At 43.4% G+C, this 17,188-nt stretch overlaps 1 protein-coding gene and 2 long non-coding RNA genes across 46 annotated transcripts in view; 1 reads left to right on the top strand and 2 right to left on the bottom strand.

Annotated features, from left to right (window-relative positions):
* The window catches only part of MAP7 (microtubule associated protein 7), a 176,851-nt gene that overhangs the window by 128,365 nt on the left and 31,298 nt on the right, over window positions 1-17,188 (bottom strand). The window lies entirely within an intron of this gene.
* LOC146405991 (uncharacterized) lies at window positions 1,043-5,128 on the bottom strand. The gene is made up of 2 exons (XR_014803161.1): window positions 2,292-5,128; window positions 1,043-1,697 (listed from the first exon to the last, which is right to left on the bottom strand). It is a non-coding gene; the product is annotated as an uncharacterized LOC146405991 (long non-coding RNA).
* LOC146405990 (uncharacterized) lies at window positions 6,170-16,226 on the top strand. Its single transcript, XR_014803171.1, has 2 exons — window positions 6,170-10,698; window positions 12,787-16,226. It is a non-coding gene; the product is annotated as an uncharacterized LOC146405990 (long non-coding RNA).

Below are 17,188 nucleotides of genomic sequence, written 5' to 3'. Positions count from 1 at the left end.
CATCAGCCAGAGTTTCAACCTGAGCTCCCAGGAACATATAGCTCTCCCCTGCTGTGTGAAGACACAACTCTCTCTACTCCCAAATAACAGCTAAGGTCATCAAAACCTAATGGTAGGAGAAAGGGCCTGGCTCCTGGAAGGAGGGATTGTGAAACCACCATGGCTAAATTTCTTGGCTAAGCAACCCCAAGAAACCTATCTCAGGGCCAGCCCCCCTCTGGTCTTGTTACCAACCTCCAAACACCTTATCTTTTTTTTTTTTTTTGGTCTTTTTTTGCTATTTCTTGGGCCGGTCCTGCAGCATATGGAGGTTCCCAGGCTAGGGGTCTAATTGGAGCTATAGCCACCGGCCTACACCAGAGCCACAGCAACACCAGATCCGAGCCATGTCTGCAAGCTACACCACAGCTCACGGCAACGCCGGATCCTTAACCCACTGAGCAAGGCCAGGGACCGAACCCGGAACCTCATGGTTCCTAGTCGGATTCGTTAACCACTGCGCCACGACGGGAACTCCCAAACACCTTATCTTTAAAGTCTGATCATAACAGCTACCATTTCCTGAGCCCCTAAAATTTCTATAAAAAATCCCCAATCTCCAGGCAAATTTAGTAAGTGCTCTTAACCTCATGTTACCATCAAGAACTCTGGTTTCAGAGGGTACACGGCATTGCCAGATGTCACACAGTGAGGCAATGAGCCCAAATTCAAATCTAGGTCAAGCCATTTCTCACTAGTTCCAAAACCCAAGTGCTTCCCATCAAATCAGTAAGTGATGGAGAGGATTAAATGAAAACTGAGTACGGAGCCCAAACTCCAGCGCATGGGAGGTGCTCACTAAATGTTCCCTTCTTCCTCCTCCTCTTAGCTGACATGATTCACTCTCCACTGGTACCCAGGGTTTCTTCTCTTCCCTTGCCTTGTGCTCTCTACTAAGTACTTGGCGGGGGACCCAGTAATGTAATGAAATTGGTTATAAGATTCTCTTTCCTCCATCTTTTCACTTTCCTTTTTTTCACAGAGATCCTATAGGGTAAGGGACTTTTTATTTATTTTTTGGTACGTCTTTTTGAGAACCGTATGAAAGCTATAGACTTTCCCCTCAGAAAAAAGAGCAAATGAGGATGTATACACACAATTTGCATGTGATTTCACAGATCCATGAATCTTGAGGACCCTAACAATTTTAGGGAGTCCCTTCTCAGGACACCCTACCACCAAGAAAGAATTCTATAGATTCTCTTACTCTAAAAGAGAAACATCCAAGACCTGCACAGTTCACCATCAGCATGGCGACGGGATGGGGAGCACACATAGGGCCCGTGCTAACATGGGGTAAGGGATGCAACTGAGGACACTGGCAAGGCTGGGGTCCTCCCATTGGGAGACGGGATGGAAGAAGTTATAGGATTCAGGCACTTTTCTTTCCCACTGACTCTGGTCAAGATAGTACGTACATACACTGGTTCTAGAGTGAAGTGAAACCTACAGGGCTGTGTGTCTCAGCATCCTCATAAGTATCTGGATCTACGTGAGCATGTTTATCTGTCCACAGGAAATGGATAGAGAGTGTTTGGAAGTTGGAGAGAGAAAGTAGGGTCCCAGACATTAGTCAAGAGGGAACAGACTAGTGATGGAGGAGATACAAAACATGTGAGCAGGAGTTCCCATCGTGGCGCAGTGGTTAACGAATCTGACTAGGAACCATGAGGTGGCAGGTTCAATCCCTGGCCTCGCTCAGTGGGTTAAGGATCTGGCATTGCCGTGAGCTGTGGTGTAGGTTGCAGACACGGCTCGGATCCCGTGTTGCTGTGGCTCTGGTGTAGGCGGGTGCCTACAGCTCCAATTAGACCCCTAGCCTGGGAACCTCCATATGCCACGGGCGTGGCTCTAGAAAAGGCAAAAAGACCAAAAAAAAAGTGAGCAGAGAGGTCCTACAAACTATCTGGTCACCTGGCTTCATTAGCTATACCTATAAAGCAACATATAAAGTATTTTATATAATTTGTATATTTTCACATATTTTTAATTTTTCCTTTTTTTTTTTTTTTGTCTTTTTGCCTTTTCTAGGGCCACAGCCGTGGCATATGGAAGTTTCCAGGCTAGAGGTCTAATTGGAGCTGTAGCCGCCGGCCTGCACCAGAGCCACAGCAACACGGGATCGGAGCCGTGTCTGCAACCTACACCACAGCTCACGGCAACGTCAGATCCTTAACCCACTGAGCGAGGCCAGGGATCAAACTCACAACCCCATGGTTCCTAGTCAGATTCATTAACCACTGCTCCTCGACAGGGACTCCACATATTTTTAATTCTTAAAGAATTTAAGTATCCTCAGTTGGCATTCAATACCTCACATTATTATAGGCTCTATTTTAACTGTTAAAGAATTTAAAATACATGAACATATACAAATTAAATGCTTTTTGAAATCCAGAGCTGTTTACATACAACTATGCATCTGTGCGCACTGCATCTGAAAACATAAAGGAACTAGAATTCGATCTCTACTTTGATAAAAAATCTGTTATTATATATGTTAACGAAAATGTATCCAAATAAAGATAAGATACGTCTGCAATCATCTACAATATTGAAAGTAACGTTTTAATCAGTTTAGGAAAGATTTATTTTGCGACTTCTGGCAAGTATACATACTAATCTTTTCAGTCATTTATTTGCATAACCAGCTAAAGAGCTTCACTAAGTTGGCCATCATGATATAGGAGGCAATTTCTGACTGACACGCTCCCAGGTACAAAATATAAACTCGCCATTAAGTATATGTGTTAATGTACACACAAGCACACTCAAATATGTTCTGAGAAAAAACGAATCTACATATGCTTACAAGTCTGAATTACTTTTCCCCCTTCCCTAATAAATCACAATCCTAGATACACATCTGGGCTGGGTGAACATTAGCAGCTAGGGCAGACTGTTACCATGACAGCTCCTGGTGAGGGTAATAAGTGTCTAGACTCCTTTGCAGTCTGACTTTGCCACTCCTCGCACCAGGAGGTGGGATCTCTTTCCCTATGCCTTGAATCTGAACTACCTTATGACATGTTCTAATCATTACGTGGCAGAAGGGCGATTTCCAAGACAAGGCCAGAAAAGGACTTGGAGCTTCTGCCTTCCCGAGACCATGAAAGAGGTCTAGCCTACCAGAGACAAGAGGTCACAGGGAGAATGCAGGGCCCCAGTGGACCACCACCACGAGCTGCCAGGCAAGGTAAGCGAGGTCATCACAGACTCCCCTGCCCAGCCGACCCTCGAGCTCCATGCAGCCCATGAATGAGTCCAGGCAAAACCAGCAGGACCAGCCAAGCCAGCCCACAGAATCTTTAGAAATAGTAAACAGCTATTGTTCTAAGTCAAATCTTGGCGTGCTTTGTTATACAGCCATGGTTAACTGATACAGTACTAGTGGGAAATAACGAATGCCAGCGTTATGTGGAGAAGCTCTATTTCCTTCAGGCCTGGCCTAATGTTTTCAGCCCTTCAGCCTCTTCCCTTGGACATGAAATGCCAGCTTGGCTGTACAGTGATGGCACAATGTGGGGAAACGGAGACTTCCAGGTATGGAAATAACCCTCTGGACTGGTTTACATGTCTGTTGTTTAAGCTACGTGGTTGGTGGAATTTTGTTCTGGTGGCTCTAGCAAAACTAATACACAAAACTTTATAGTTTTAGCATCAGTAAACTCAGCTCAGGTGACTTAAATAACAGGGAATTTACAAGCATTCACAATTGACAGGGCCAAGGGCAGAAAGGCTGCAGTTTGATCACAAAATTCACTAGGTCATCAGGAGAATGGTTCTATTTCTCTGAAAATTCTTCAGCCCTGGCCTCCCCTTTGGGCCAGCCTTCCCTCAGGCTGGCCTCTCCTACGGTCCACAGTAAGATGGCCAGCAGCGCTTAGGCTGCAAGGAGAAAGGGGGTCGGTCCACTAGCATCCTCTGGACATGTCATTTACATGGTCCCCATACGTCTCACTTATTCAAGTATCCTAACCAATATGGTGCTTCATAAGTATCCCCTCATTTAACCGCAAGATGACCCCATGAGTAAGTACTATTATCATCACCATTTTACAGGGCTTGAGAAAAAAAAAAAAGGAACAAGGCTTGGAGGTTTCGTAACATGCCTCAAGTTGTTCAGTTAACAGAGCCAGGCGTGAACTCAGGGCTCTCAAATTCTGCAGCTGATGCTCTTGATTATGACACCTGTCTTTCCATATATAGAGAATGACCTAAGGCAGGGATCAATAAGCCTTTTCTGTAAAAGACCAAGCAGGGAATACATCAGACTTTCAAGCCACATGAGCAGACAATATTCTTTGGGTTTTGTTTTTCACAACCCTTTAAAATGTGAAAGAATGTACTGAACGCCACTGAATTTACTCCTAATTATGGTTAACATGGTATCAATTTTATATTATGCATATTTTACCACAATTTAAAAAATGTATACAGCCATTCTTAGTTCTTAGCACAAAAACAGGCCAGAGCCCCGGTGTGCCCACAGGCTGCAATTCGCCCACCTCTGATGAATCACTGAGATTTACTCCCTTGAAGAACTCAGGGGAGCCACAGGATTCCTTGATTTAGCAAATCAACTCTGCAGCCTCTATAGGGAAGTTCTGAAACAGAATCAACGGGCTGCCAGTCAAATTCACAAACAAAAAAAAATATTGAGGAAAGCAAGATCATGGCAGCAGAGACCTCCCAACCCTCATGGGCTCCTTCCGTCTTGGGGAAGAAATGACTCTGAGTCTTAGGAAAAAAATGTGTGAAAAACTTTTACCTACAAGGAGCACGCTCAGTAGCAAAAGGGAGGATAACCTCCCTCTGTCACCGAAGAAGTCTACCTTCATGGTTACTGACTTTTTTTTTTGCATGTTTGGATAGAGGAATGGGAGTGAGAGAAGCAGATAGAGCCGCTCCTGCAGAACTGTTTTCAAGACTTACAGGTCTAGCAAGTGGTTAAATGTCCCTTGGCTCTCAAATGACAGGATATTCAAAGACTAAAGAATGCTCCAAAGACAGGCTCGGGTGTTTCTGTTGTAGCCTAAAGCCAAACTGCAACTCTGGAAGCATAGGCAGGCAGCCATCCGCATCCATGGGTTCTGTATTTGCAGATGTGACAAACCAAGGATGGAATTTTGGGTGTGGGGCTATGCGTGTGAAAAGTCACTTGTACTGCCCCATTTTAAATAAGGGACTGGAGCACCTGTGGGATCTGGGTATCCATGGGGGGTCCCTGGAACCAATTCTCAGATACCTGGGGATGACCATACTGTCTACATCAGCCAGTGTCCCACCTAAAGAGCTCTCATCAGGATCTCGTCAAGAACTTACAAAACAGTACATGAGATGCAGCTGAAAGACACATAATAAAAAGGATCCAGGAGTTTCCGTTATGCCGCAGAGGAAACGAATCCAACTAGAAACCATGAGGCTCTGGGTTTGATCCCTGGCCTTGCTTAGCAGGTTAAGGATCCGGCATTGCCATGAGCTGTGGTGTAGGTTGAAGACTTGGTTCAGATCTGGCATTGCTGTGCCTGTGGTGTAGGCAGGCAGCTGTAGCTCCCGTTAGACCCCTAGCCTGAGAACCTCCATATGCTGAGGGTTCGGCCTCAAAAAGCAAAAAAAAAGATCCAGAGGGAAGGGAAAAAACCTCAGATGCCTATAAAATAGAACCAATGCTACAAAATACCAAGAGTAAAATGTTTAAGAGTGTGAACTTGGGATGGACTTAGATTCTATTCTTATTCAGACTCTAGCACTTCCTAGCTGCGTGATCCCGAGCATGTTATTTAAGCTTTTGGAGGCTCAAGTTAGTCATCTGCAAAGAGAATTTTAATATTTATCCCTATCCATCATAGGATTGTTAAGATTAAAATTATATAAAGCCTTTGGCACATAGCAAGTCCTCAATAAATATTGGCAACTATTATTAGGCTATTATTCTGAAAGAAGTTCCAAAGTTCCATAAGTTCCAAAGTTCCATAGGTTTCACTGGCATATCAGGTCAAGAAAACTGTTGCTTGCTCACAATTTCCATGTTCTTTCTTCAAATGGAATTTTTCTTCTCAACTCCTTCTTTATGGAACATACTATTAATACCTGATTTTTCAGTTAATCCTATCATTTAAGTGCATTTCTTTTTTCTTTTCCTTTTTTTTTTTTTTTTGGTCTTTTTAGGACTGCACCCACAGCATATGGAAGTCCGCACACTAGGGTTCCAATCAGAGCTGTAGCTTCCGGCCTATGCCACAGCCACAGCAACATGGGATCCAAGCCACGTCTGCAACCTACACCCCAGCTCATGGCAATGCCGGATCCTTAACCCACTGAGCAGTTGGGTTCCTTACTACTGAGCCACGACAGGAACTCCCAAATGCATTCTTAAAGAAGCTCTGTCTAGCCGTTGCTAGAGCTGTGTCAAGTTTTGTAAAACGTCTTTTCAGTGATCTTGAATCACTTTAGAACTAATTCTAAATAAATTAAATTATTTCCGGGTTTTATAGTTTTACAGTAAAGTGAGAGCGGGCTACCTCCTTTTAAGAATAGCGATAATAAAGTAGCCAAGTGCTGTGCCGGTGGTTATACCACTAAATGCTTCTACCTGGCTCCCAGGGGGACCTGAATGGCAAGAAAGAAACTTCTGCTTAACAGTTTCTCAAAAAGCAGGTATTCCAAAATCTACTGTCATCCACTAGCATTCACATACTCCAATCTTCAACATTTTCCTCAATTTTTTTTTAAAAGAGTAGCAGTTCATCTTTTACAAACCAGAATACATCTTCTAGCACCATCAGGTAACATAAGTTTCAGAATATTTGTGGGAAAATCTTAAATAGCATAACCACAGTAGATTTTTCAAGTGGAACACCTACTTTCTAAACCACTGGGAATATGGACAGAAAAGAGAGACTGGAAGAACACACATCCCAAAGTCAGTGATTTTTCTCAGAATAATATAATTGTGATTTTTGGTCTCTTTTGAAAATATAAACTTAGGTTTTACAAACTTGCTAAAAATAATCACACGCTACTTTTCTATTATGTAAAATATTATTTCCAAAGCAGGACTGATAAGCTAAAACTTTTCCCTTATTCTTTTGCATGTTGAAATAGTTTTACCATGTCTGACTTCTCATTTTAAGTCATACCAATGTAGTGCCAGAGGAGCAGCACAGTGACCTGTCACTGTGAGGCTTTGGGAAATTAAGCCCTCTTAGTTCCTCACTGTAAACTCTGCAGGATGGATGTTAACTAGGAGAGCCCTCTTCCACTCTGGTTTCCATTCTATCACAGCAAGCAGAACAAGCAGGTGGCTCAGAGTCTGACAAAGAGGTCTGAAGGCTGGCCCACCACACCCTAGCTGTGCTCTTTCTGCCTAGTTATTTCACCATGGAGCTTCAATATTCTACTGTGTAAAATGGAGTTAAGGACCTCCCTTAAGAGAACATGTGAGAATTAAACAAGGACACATGGAAAAGGGCCCCTCAGGTCCTCTCCCAAGGTCATCGCTCCATTCCTGTGTGTGGTTCTCATTTCTACCACTAACCAAATACCTAAAGTGAGCAACAGAAAAATTCAGATCTTCCTTTTGATTCCTTTCTCTTTAATCTTATACATCGTGTATGTAACCCATTATCTATCCAAATTCTCTGTCCAAATGTATTTTACTATACATACCAAAAAAGGAATAGAATGATCAAACCATAGTATGACAATGTTCACGTACTTATCCTTTCAGGATACAGAAAATAAACGCTCCAACATGACTTGCTCGCATGCGGGTCTCAGATAAGGTTCAAGTGAAAACAGTTAAGTTCTCGTCACAAGACTTCCCTTCTTTACCTGTTGGAACATCCCAGTGAGGATGCAGGGTAAAGACAGACCCCCTCCCATGAATTCAGAGGACCAGGGGTGGCCATGGCTTCATGAACCACAGCCTGGCATACACTGAAATAGTATCTGCCTCTGGCTTCCACAGCAAGAACAAAAAAAGACCAAGATGCCTTTTCTGTGCATTTTTCACCAGCAGCTAAGTTAGGTTTATAGACTTCTGTTACATAGTGGGAGTCCAAGTTAGACAGATTCAGATACACCAGGACTTGTCAACGAATCTACCAGAAACCATTAAAAAAAAAAAAAAAGAACTTAACATCCATTTGCAATGGACCAGCTCACAGCTTTGGCGCCATGTGGTAGTGAATGAAGAAATTTCCTAAATGATCCTTTGCACACGTGCAGAAGACACAATACACCCCACACAAAATTATTCCTTGGTCAAATAAGTCTACTAAATTCTTTTCTTGGTGATTAATAGCATATTAAATGCCCTCACAAGTCCTGTAGAAAAGACCTATTTCCTAAAATGCTCTTTTGTTGAAACACCCATTAATATCACGTTCATAGCAGAGACCTGGAGAACGCCAGCTTGGAAAGCAGGACTGTGCAGTGGGAAGTGGTAGAGCAGTGCTCAGCCTTGTTTGCGAGCTCATCAGACATCTCCTGGGAAATACTCAAGATTTTATAAAAGGGATACATTGTGGGGTCTAGAGGTCCTGAATCAATGAGTTAGAGCGATAATCAAAGCAATTTCTAATTATAATATTACATTTAGGTTGATATGATTATTCTTCCCAGAAATTCAGACTGCACCCTTATAATTGATACAGAAAGCACAGAATATTGTTTTTACCCCAGCAAAGTAACTTTCTTTTTCCAGGAAAACAAGTCAATCATACAATATATCATGACCTGTGGCTGAGCTGAGAGAATCAGTAAAGCCTCCAGACTAGCAGTCTACAAGCCTAAACTGCTTCTTGTTACTAAAATAGCCTCCATAATAATAAAGGAAAACCCACAGTCACGTACAGCTAACTCCCTACCTGTTAATTATTCATGTTAATACCCTGCATTTGTAGAGTTTATACTTTACAAATGCTAATCAGACCCAAGGATTACATGAATAATGGAAAGCTGTAATTACCAAATCTGATTTTAAGCAATGTTTTCAGCACAGGCTCTCCCCAGAAATTCTCCCCAAACACTGCCTCTACCGTCCCCTCCAGTTCTATTCTTCATCCTCAAAGAGAGCTTAGTATAAGTAGTTTTATCAAGAAACCTAGCTTAACTTTTACATACTTTGCTTTTTTCTCTGGTAACCTAATAGTAGTGATGCTAAATGACCTAAAGAAAGAAGGAATAAGAAGAGAAAACCAAAGGGACCAGGCCTACAAACTAGATACGCTGTTGGAAAAGGGGAAATCGGAAACCCAGCTCTAACGTCCAGCCACTCTGTCAATGTAGGTGGTAACTGCCTCCCTCCAGTTCTGCAGGGTGGTGGCACCATCTGTTTCCTCTCCCGGTGACTCAGCACACCAGCCAAGAACAATGCCCTTTAAGCCAGATTACCGATGCAGTGGTTTCGCTGCCCCTCAGAGGGGGGGGGGGGGGACACCTCAACAATGCCAGTATTCCCATTATTGAAAAGCAAAAAACAAAACAAACATTAGCCAAGATCTGATTTTGCTAATTAAAACCAAATGCCATTTCATACCTATTAAATGGGCAAAATTCAAAGTGTCTTACTAAATCCAGTCTAAGTAAGGAATATGGGGAAATGTTGACACTTATATACTGTAGATAGACCTACGCTGATAAAACTACTTTTTAAATTTTATAACAGCTTAATTATCTTTAATTACATTTTACACAGCCACACGGTTTTTGCATGTTTTGGGTTTTTTTGGTCCATGCCTATGACATGCGGAAATTCCCAGGCTGGGGATTGAACCTGTGCCACAGCAGCAACGTGGGATCTGACCCACGTCTGCTACCCACACCACAGCTCACGGCAACACCAGATCCCCCAACCCACTGAGCGAGGCTGGGGATCAAACCCGCATCCTCATAGATATGAGTTGGATTCTTAACCCACTGAACCACAATGCGAACTCCACAACCCCCAATTTTAAATCTCAGAGATCCTTCTAGAACATTAAAACCTGACTTAACTCATTTTACCACTCAGGATATTTGGTTTTCAGCAGGGAACACCCTTGTCAAAGACCTGTCACATCATTGGAAATCTGAAGCATCACTGTGATTCTAAGAAGGATGTCTTCATTGGCATCAGGAAATCAATTTTCCTCAATCTTTTAACTGATTACAGGATCAGGCATTTGGAATTTTGGCACCAACATAGTCTACCAGCCTAACGATCCTAAGCTATGTGTTGATCCAGTATCCTTGCTATGGCTTCATACAGGAAGGCCCGCTTTCTTCAATCGACATCCTAGAAGAGTGAACTCTTACATCTCAAGGCCACATGGGTGGAAACCAGTAATTCTTAAATGCCACAGGCTCACTTAGAATGAACTATCAATCATAACCCAAAATAGTTTTGTTATTTTTCTTTTTATTATGGCTGTACCCATTGCATATGGAAATTCCTAGGCCAGGGATTGAATCCAAGCCATAGCTACAACCGATGCCACAACTGCAATAACGCTGGATCCTTTAACCCACTGTGCCGGGCTGGGATCAGACCTACACCTCCACAGTGACTCCAGCCACAGCAGTCAGATTCTTAATTCACTGTGCCACAGAGGGAACTCCACTATCTCCCCTTTTTTTTTTTTCTTTTTAGGGCCACACCTGTGGCACATGGAAGTTCCCAGGCTGGGGTCGAATAGGAGCTATAGCTGCCAGCCTACACCAAAACCACAGCAATTCAGGGTCCAAGCCGTGTCTGTGACCTATACCACAGCTCTCAGCAATGCCAGATCCTTAATCCAATGAGCGAGGCCAGGGATCGAACCTGCAACCTCATGGTTCCTAGATGGATTCGTTTCCGCTGTACCATGATGGAAACTCCTCCATTATCTTCCTATTGTTAACTTTCATATGAAAACATCTCAGTCAAGTCTAAAGGAAAACTGAAATAGCTATGTATTCAGCTAAGAAATTTCCTATTACCTAGAGTCAATAATCTTGGGGAAAAAATAAAGTTTAAGACTCTGGGGATGACTAGGTAGACTTCCCCTGCAATGGTTATGACAGTACTGCCAAAAGAAAGGAAGTCAAGAAACGCTAAAAGCCCTGAATTAAAGCTTTGCTTTTTTACACATTACCTGCATTAGTAGGGCCTCATTCATTAACCTTCTTCTCTCACAGGAGTAAGGCATAGATCAGTGACTGTATTAATTTGCTCATGCAGCATCTATAGTTGTAACGATCCACAAGAAATGGCCTAGAAATCCTCAGATGGGGCCTGGAACATCCGATTTGCTTTTCTCACTTATAATGCCTCATCGAAAATCACGGAGTTGGCCACATAGCTGAAATCATCCCCTGAGCCTCAGGATTTTGTTAAATCCAATGTTGGTGGCCAAGAGTCCTTTTAAATCTTACCTTCTTCCTTCGTCAAACTCACATCAAATGACAACAGACGTTCCTCATCTCTTTTCCGCTGCCAGAGGTTTCTAATTAACACAAGCTACATGCCTTTCTCCTTATTTTCTCCCTTTATTCAAGAGCCAGTTATGATTTAGAAGCTAATATAAATACATCCTCAATAATCACAGCAAAGGGGCAGAAAATGTTAGATGTTAAGGGAGGTGGAGTGGAGGAGACGCAGGGTGGATACGATACCAGCTGCGAGGTGATTTGACTAAGACGACCATCTGGCAGCAGTAAGGACTCATCTGATGGGGAGGTAACAGGAAGGTAGGTGGGACAGATCCAGGCACCCTCACCTAGCACCCAGTAGCCCCAGAGTAGAAAGAAGAGGCCGTGTGGGGATACTCAGAGCCTGCAGAGAAGGGCCAGGCATCATCGCCAGTGCATCGCTGAAATGGTTACTCATGAGCTCCAGGTATGAAAAGAGGGCAGGTGAGCTGGAAGGGTACCGATCACCCTAAGAACCCAGAGCATTCGGGAGCCTAGGGGCCATGCAGAAGCGGATGGGTTGGGAAGGTGTGAGGCTGTTTGTCAGGCAGGAGGATGAGCTCACCTATCTGGAAGACCTAGCACACTGTCTAGCGTGGGCTAGGCACAAAACCAGTAGTTGCTGAATCCGAAGTCTGTGGGTGCCTAGGGGAATTTCCGAGTTCATGAGCCTCGTAGGTGGAGTGGTAACAAGTCTGAGCATAGACTTGCACTGCTGGCTGGCTAGCTAGCTAAACAGAGCTGGAGTGAAAGCCACAGAGCATCAGAGTCCATGCCAGCACAACTTGTGGCAGTGGAGTAAAGATGATTTTGAAGTCACTTGGACTGTGAGAGAATGCTACAAAGTCAACTCATTGGAAGCACTGGCCCACGGGGCCAGTTTACAGTTCCATTCATAACTCCTGCTAGTGCTAACCTCACAGGATTCTAGGCTATTAGCTGGGTAAGGGGAAGCTAAAGATAACGAACATCACCGTGCAAGAAATAGGAAAAGGATTTACTGTACTGTCGAAGAATCAGTGGTAATAAACTCTTAAAAAAAAAAAAAAAAAAAGTGGAGCTCCCCTTGTGGTTCAGTGGTTAATGAATCCGACTAGGAACAATGAGGTTTCAGGTTTGATCCCTGGCCTTGCTCAGTGGGTTAAGGATCTGGCGTTGCTGTGAGGTGTGGTGTGGGTCAAAGACGAGGCTTGGATCCCGAGTTGCTGCAGCTCTGGCGTAGGCCAGCGGCTACAGCTCCTATTCGACCCCTAGCCTGGGAACCTCCATATGCCTCGGGAACAGCCCAAGAAATGGCAAAAAGACAAAAAGTGATCCCAAAGCAAGTCCAGGGTAAAAACTCAGAGTGCTGAGGTTTGGAATGCAAACATTTCAGTTGCTACTTTGCATCTTTACATGTTGCCAACTGAAAGGTCGGCACCAGGAACCACCTACCCACAAAGAACCTGTTTTTCTGGGTCTTGGGAAAAAAAGGCTGATGCAGAGGTGGTTTTATAAAGACAGGCATAAAAGGAAATTTCCGAGGGTGGCTTAATGAGATGCAGTGAAAGGGGTGGGGGCTAGCGGGGCACGTGACGGGGAACACGTGGGACCGACTGCTAAGGTAACAGCGGCTCAGGCTCCGAGGTGTTTCCTGATCCACAAGGAGCAGGAAGGAGCAGTAGGCACCACCACCTGTCAAAGAGCTGGGGGAGGGTTTACGTCAGTGAAGATTTGTTTCCTGCAGTCATTCCCCTCCTGCTTGCAATTTATGCTTTTAGTCATGGTAGTGAATTTTGATTGTTCCAAAATAAGGTAAGTGCTTTGAATACTTCGAATATGGCAATAATGAGCATATACCACAAACTAATTTATTTTACAGTGAGCTTTTGGCAGTTCAAGGAAAGAGATGGTAGAAGGTGCTTCCGGAATGGTTAGTACTGGAATTTGGTCCAAGTACGTCACTAATATCTGCAGGCTCGCTCCGTTGTGATTGTTAGGTATCCTAGTAGGAAACTAACAAGTCATCTCTGCATGAAGGCTAGTGGACCAATGTCTAACACAAAGTCGCTGTCCTATCACCAGGCGCGATGATGACCCATCGGTTAACTCTAGGCTTCTGCCAGATTCAAAGCCAAATCCTGGACCCTGGAATGTTCCAAGGCCTAGAGAGTCTCACTCATTTTCTCTGGCTAGTGATGCCAGTGTGTCAATCTCTAATCAGTCATATAATAAGTATTTAGGGCCCCTCAACTATAAACTCAACCTTGTATTAAGTGCTAGGGACCCATGGGAATGAACCAGTCACACTTGCTGTCTGCTCAGCGTGTGATATCACTGGGGAGACCAGTAGTAAAAACTATTAAACAAACAATCTAAAAGGGCTGGAGCAAGAAAGGACAAGTACTAGACCCTGTGAGAGCCTGCAACATGGGCCCTCTTAGTGACATTTAAACTGAAAGACAAGCAGGAATGACCACATTTGGTGAAGTGGAGGCAGGAGGAGAAGCTGAAGCAACGCCAGGTAGGGGAAAGGGCTTGGTCTCAGGATACAAAGATCCACCAGCAAATGCACTGACATCAGCATCCCAGCATCCAACACCAGGCTTGGACCGAATGTTCACCACACTTACTGCCCATTGACCAGAGGAAGAAACAAGACTACCGAGAAATACAAGTACTGAAATAAAAGAAGCTTAGAACAAGTCCTGGTGCTGAAATTTAGCACAAGGAAAAGAAAAAAGGCCCGTGTAAAGTTGGCAGCCCCCAATGTGAGCACCCATAACCTAAATCACTGCTAGAAACCTGCCTGCCCACAAATCTAGGACATTTCCATCAAGCAACACACATACACACACACCCCAGAAAGAAAAAAAATAAAATTGCAAATTTTAAGGAAAAAAATTTCCTTTTGATTGGTTTCCAAAATGGTAGAGGAGTGCTGCTACTGTTCCCTGGATAAGACAGAACAGAGGCTTTCCATAATCCTGAAAAAGAAAAGGTACACTCCCTTCATTGTATCTGAAATAATACGTGAGTGAGGCGATCTGACATAATGGTAATTTATTTCCTTCACTTAACATGACAGAATTACAGGGTATCACGATGAGTCATCTACCTGAAGTGCATCTGACCCACGTGAATAAACAAAGGATGAGGATCCAGTCAGATGTTCCTATTGGGGGGAAGGGACTCAGAGAAGGGGAAGCCCTCCTGGAAATTTTCCACAATCAGGTTAAGGTAACAGGTAGGAGATCAGACTAGAGAAAATCTCCTTCTGACAGAGAGAGACTGATGCGGGGTCTGAAGAGACATGCATGGTGGTCCTGCCACTAGGCTGCTCCCCCAGGAGAACATGTTGGTAGACGTTCAGAGAAAATGTGGGGCATTTGATTACAAATGACCATTTTTAAAACTGTCCTTTAATGAGCCCCCATTATTCCCCAGAGAGCGTGCTAAATACTGATGTCATCTCTAATCCTCGCCACCACCTGTCAGTATCATTTTATTAATTTCACTTTACAGCTGAGAACCTGAGGCTTCGAAATAATGAGGTTAATAACACTAACTTGCCTACTTTCACACTCGATCAAAACTGTGAAAATAATTTTCCTTGGTCTGTACTCCTAAGCTCCATTCTCATTTCACATCCTACATTGTCCCTCGGATAGCAAAGCCTTTGGAATCTGGAATCTATTAGAATTCTTTCACAAACAAATCAATGCTGGGGATACAGTCAGCAGAAGTATTCTGTGGTGCTCTGGGAACCATTTCAAACACAAAGTCTTACATCCACCTGTGGTTCACTTTGGGCCTTTGCATCTGGATCTGAGGTATAAGGCAGTATTATTTGCCTTTTGAAGGTGTCAAATCTAGAACATAAACCTAATACACAAGGGATCTGACATAAACAGGGCTCTTTCCAGATGCCTACAAAACTGAAGAATTCAGATGGACTCTCTCAAAATTATCTTTGCTGCTGCGAGGGTATTCGTTTCTGCTAAAAATATGGTCCAGGTGCCTGCAAGTCACCTGGAAAATCTCTGGTAGCAACAAAATTAAAGTTGCTCCCTGAGACAGGCTGATGTTGGTGGAAGTGGATCCTCAAGTCAACCTTCTAATAAACAAGGTCTAAGATTTATCAGCTGGGACATCCTCACCAAATACTTAGTTTGGGTTCCTAGGGTTGCAGCAATTAGCTCAATGTCAGCCCCTTCAATCACAGCTCTTGAAACAGGCATTCAATTTTTAAGCCGTTTAATTTTATATAGCAAACCAATTCTATTACATATAGTACCTCACTGTACCAAAAATGTGGTTATTAGGTATAGGTTAAACCACGTTCCTGTGTACACGGTGGTACGTATGGTATGCTCATTTCCACATTGTGACACAGAATGCCTGAAAGACACATACATTCAGACATTTATGGAGAATGCAATGAGTGCAAAGCCACACATTAGATGTTGTGATCCTTGTTCCTCATATCCTTTTTTTTTTAAATGATTTTGGAGATTTGTTTATCTTTTTAAGGACCACATCCACAGCATATGGAGGTTTCCAGGCTAGGGGTCAAATTGGAGTTGGAGCTGCCAGCTGCCACAGTAACGTAGGATCTGAGCCGAAGCTGTGACCTACACCGCAGGCAACACCAGATCCTCAACCCACTGAGCAACGCTAGGGATCAAAATCACGTGCTCATGGATACTAATCAGGTTCATTACTGCTGAACCACAATGGGAACTCCCAATATCCTCTTTTAAAAATATAAATGCCTTGAATAAAACATTATGTTTAAAGTTACTTTAACAAATACAATTTATGCCAATCAATTTGACTTTAGGACTTTCTCCTCAGAGATCTTATTGTTCTTCCAAACTCTACTTTTGCCTCACTAGCTATCAAATTCCATAGCTGAAACCTTGTGCTTGGTCTTGAAATGTCACAAATAAGGACACTGGGAATAGACGAGGGCTCAAGTCTTGCAGAACAAAAGAGGAAAAGGAGGAAATGTGTGAGAATGATTCCAAAGCGGCATTCGTGCTTCTTAACGCTCCTCCTTGAGAAGAAAAAGCCGCATGACGCGGAGAGGACATCACGGTTGCTAGAGCACTTCCTCTCCAGTAGGGATATACATGCTAAACGGTAGATCGGATTTCATCTGGAAAACTGAACTGGCAGAAATTCTACCTTTAGAGTGGACAAGCCAGAAAAAAGAAGTCACCTTGGGCTCCATAAATACACATTTTAACAAAACGGGGGGAGGGGAGGGAGAACCACTCAGAAATATTGTGTCCTGGTTTCAAGGAGAAATTCTTATATCTTGACAATCGAACCTACAATTAGCTAAGAAAAGGGGCAGAAGGCACTGACTGTGGTATTAACACAGTGGTCAACTGATAAAACCTTGTAAACATATACCTTCATTTTTTTTTCCTCAAACAAAATGATGACTAGTATGATGGAAAACAACAAAACAGCAGAATCCCTGATACACTCTTAGATAAAGGCAAGCAGTAGCCAATAATCTGATTAGATCAGGTCAGATCAGATTAGGTCAGATACATCCAAAGGTAGTCCTGTCTCTTTCAGAGTAGTTACCTTGGGGAGTTCTTGTGGTGGCTCAGTGGTTAACGAATCCCACTAGGAACCATGAGGTTCCGGGTTCGATCCCTGGCCTCACTCAGTGGGTTAAGGATCCAGCGTTGCTGTGAGCTATGTTGTAGGTTGCAGA

The sequence above is a fragment of the Sus scrofa genome, chromosome 1, assembly GCF_054392235.1.
Source record: "Sus scrofa isolate SSC_HxYL_T2T_F1_AM1 chromosome 1, Sscrofa_HxYL_maternal_Yorkshire_Landrace_v2.0, whole genome shotgun sequence".
Classification (NCBI taxonomy): domain Eukaryota; kingdom Metazoa; phylum Chordata; class Mammalia; order Artiodactyla; family Suidae; genus Sus; species Sus scrofa.
The sequence above is the reverse complement of the archived record's forward strand: the minus strand, read 5'-3'. Positions and strand labels throughout refer to the sequence as shown.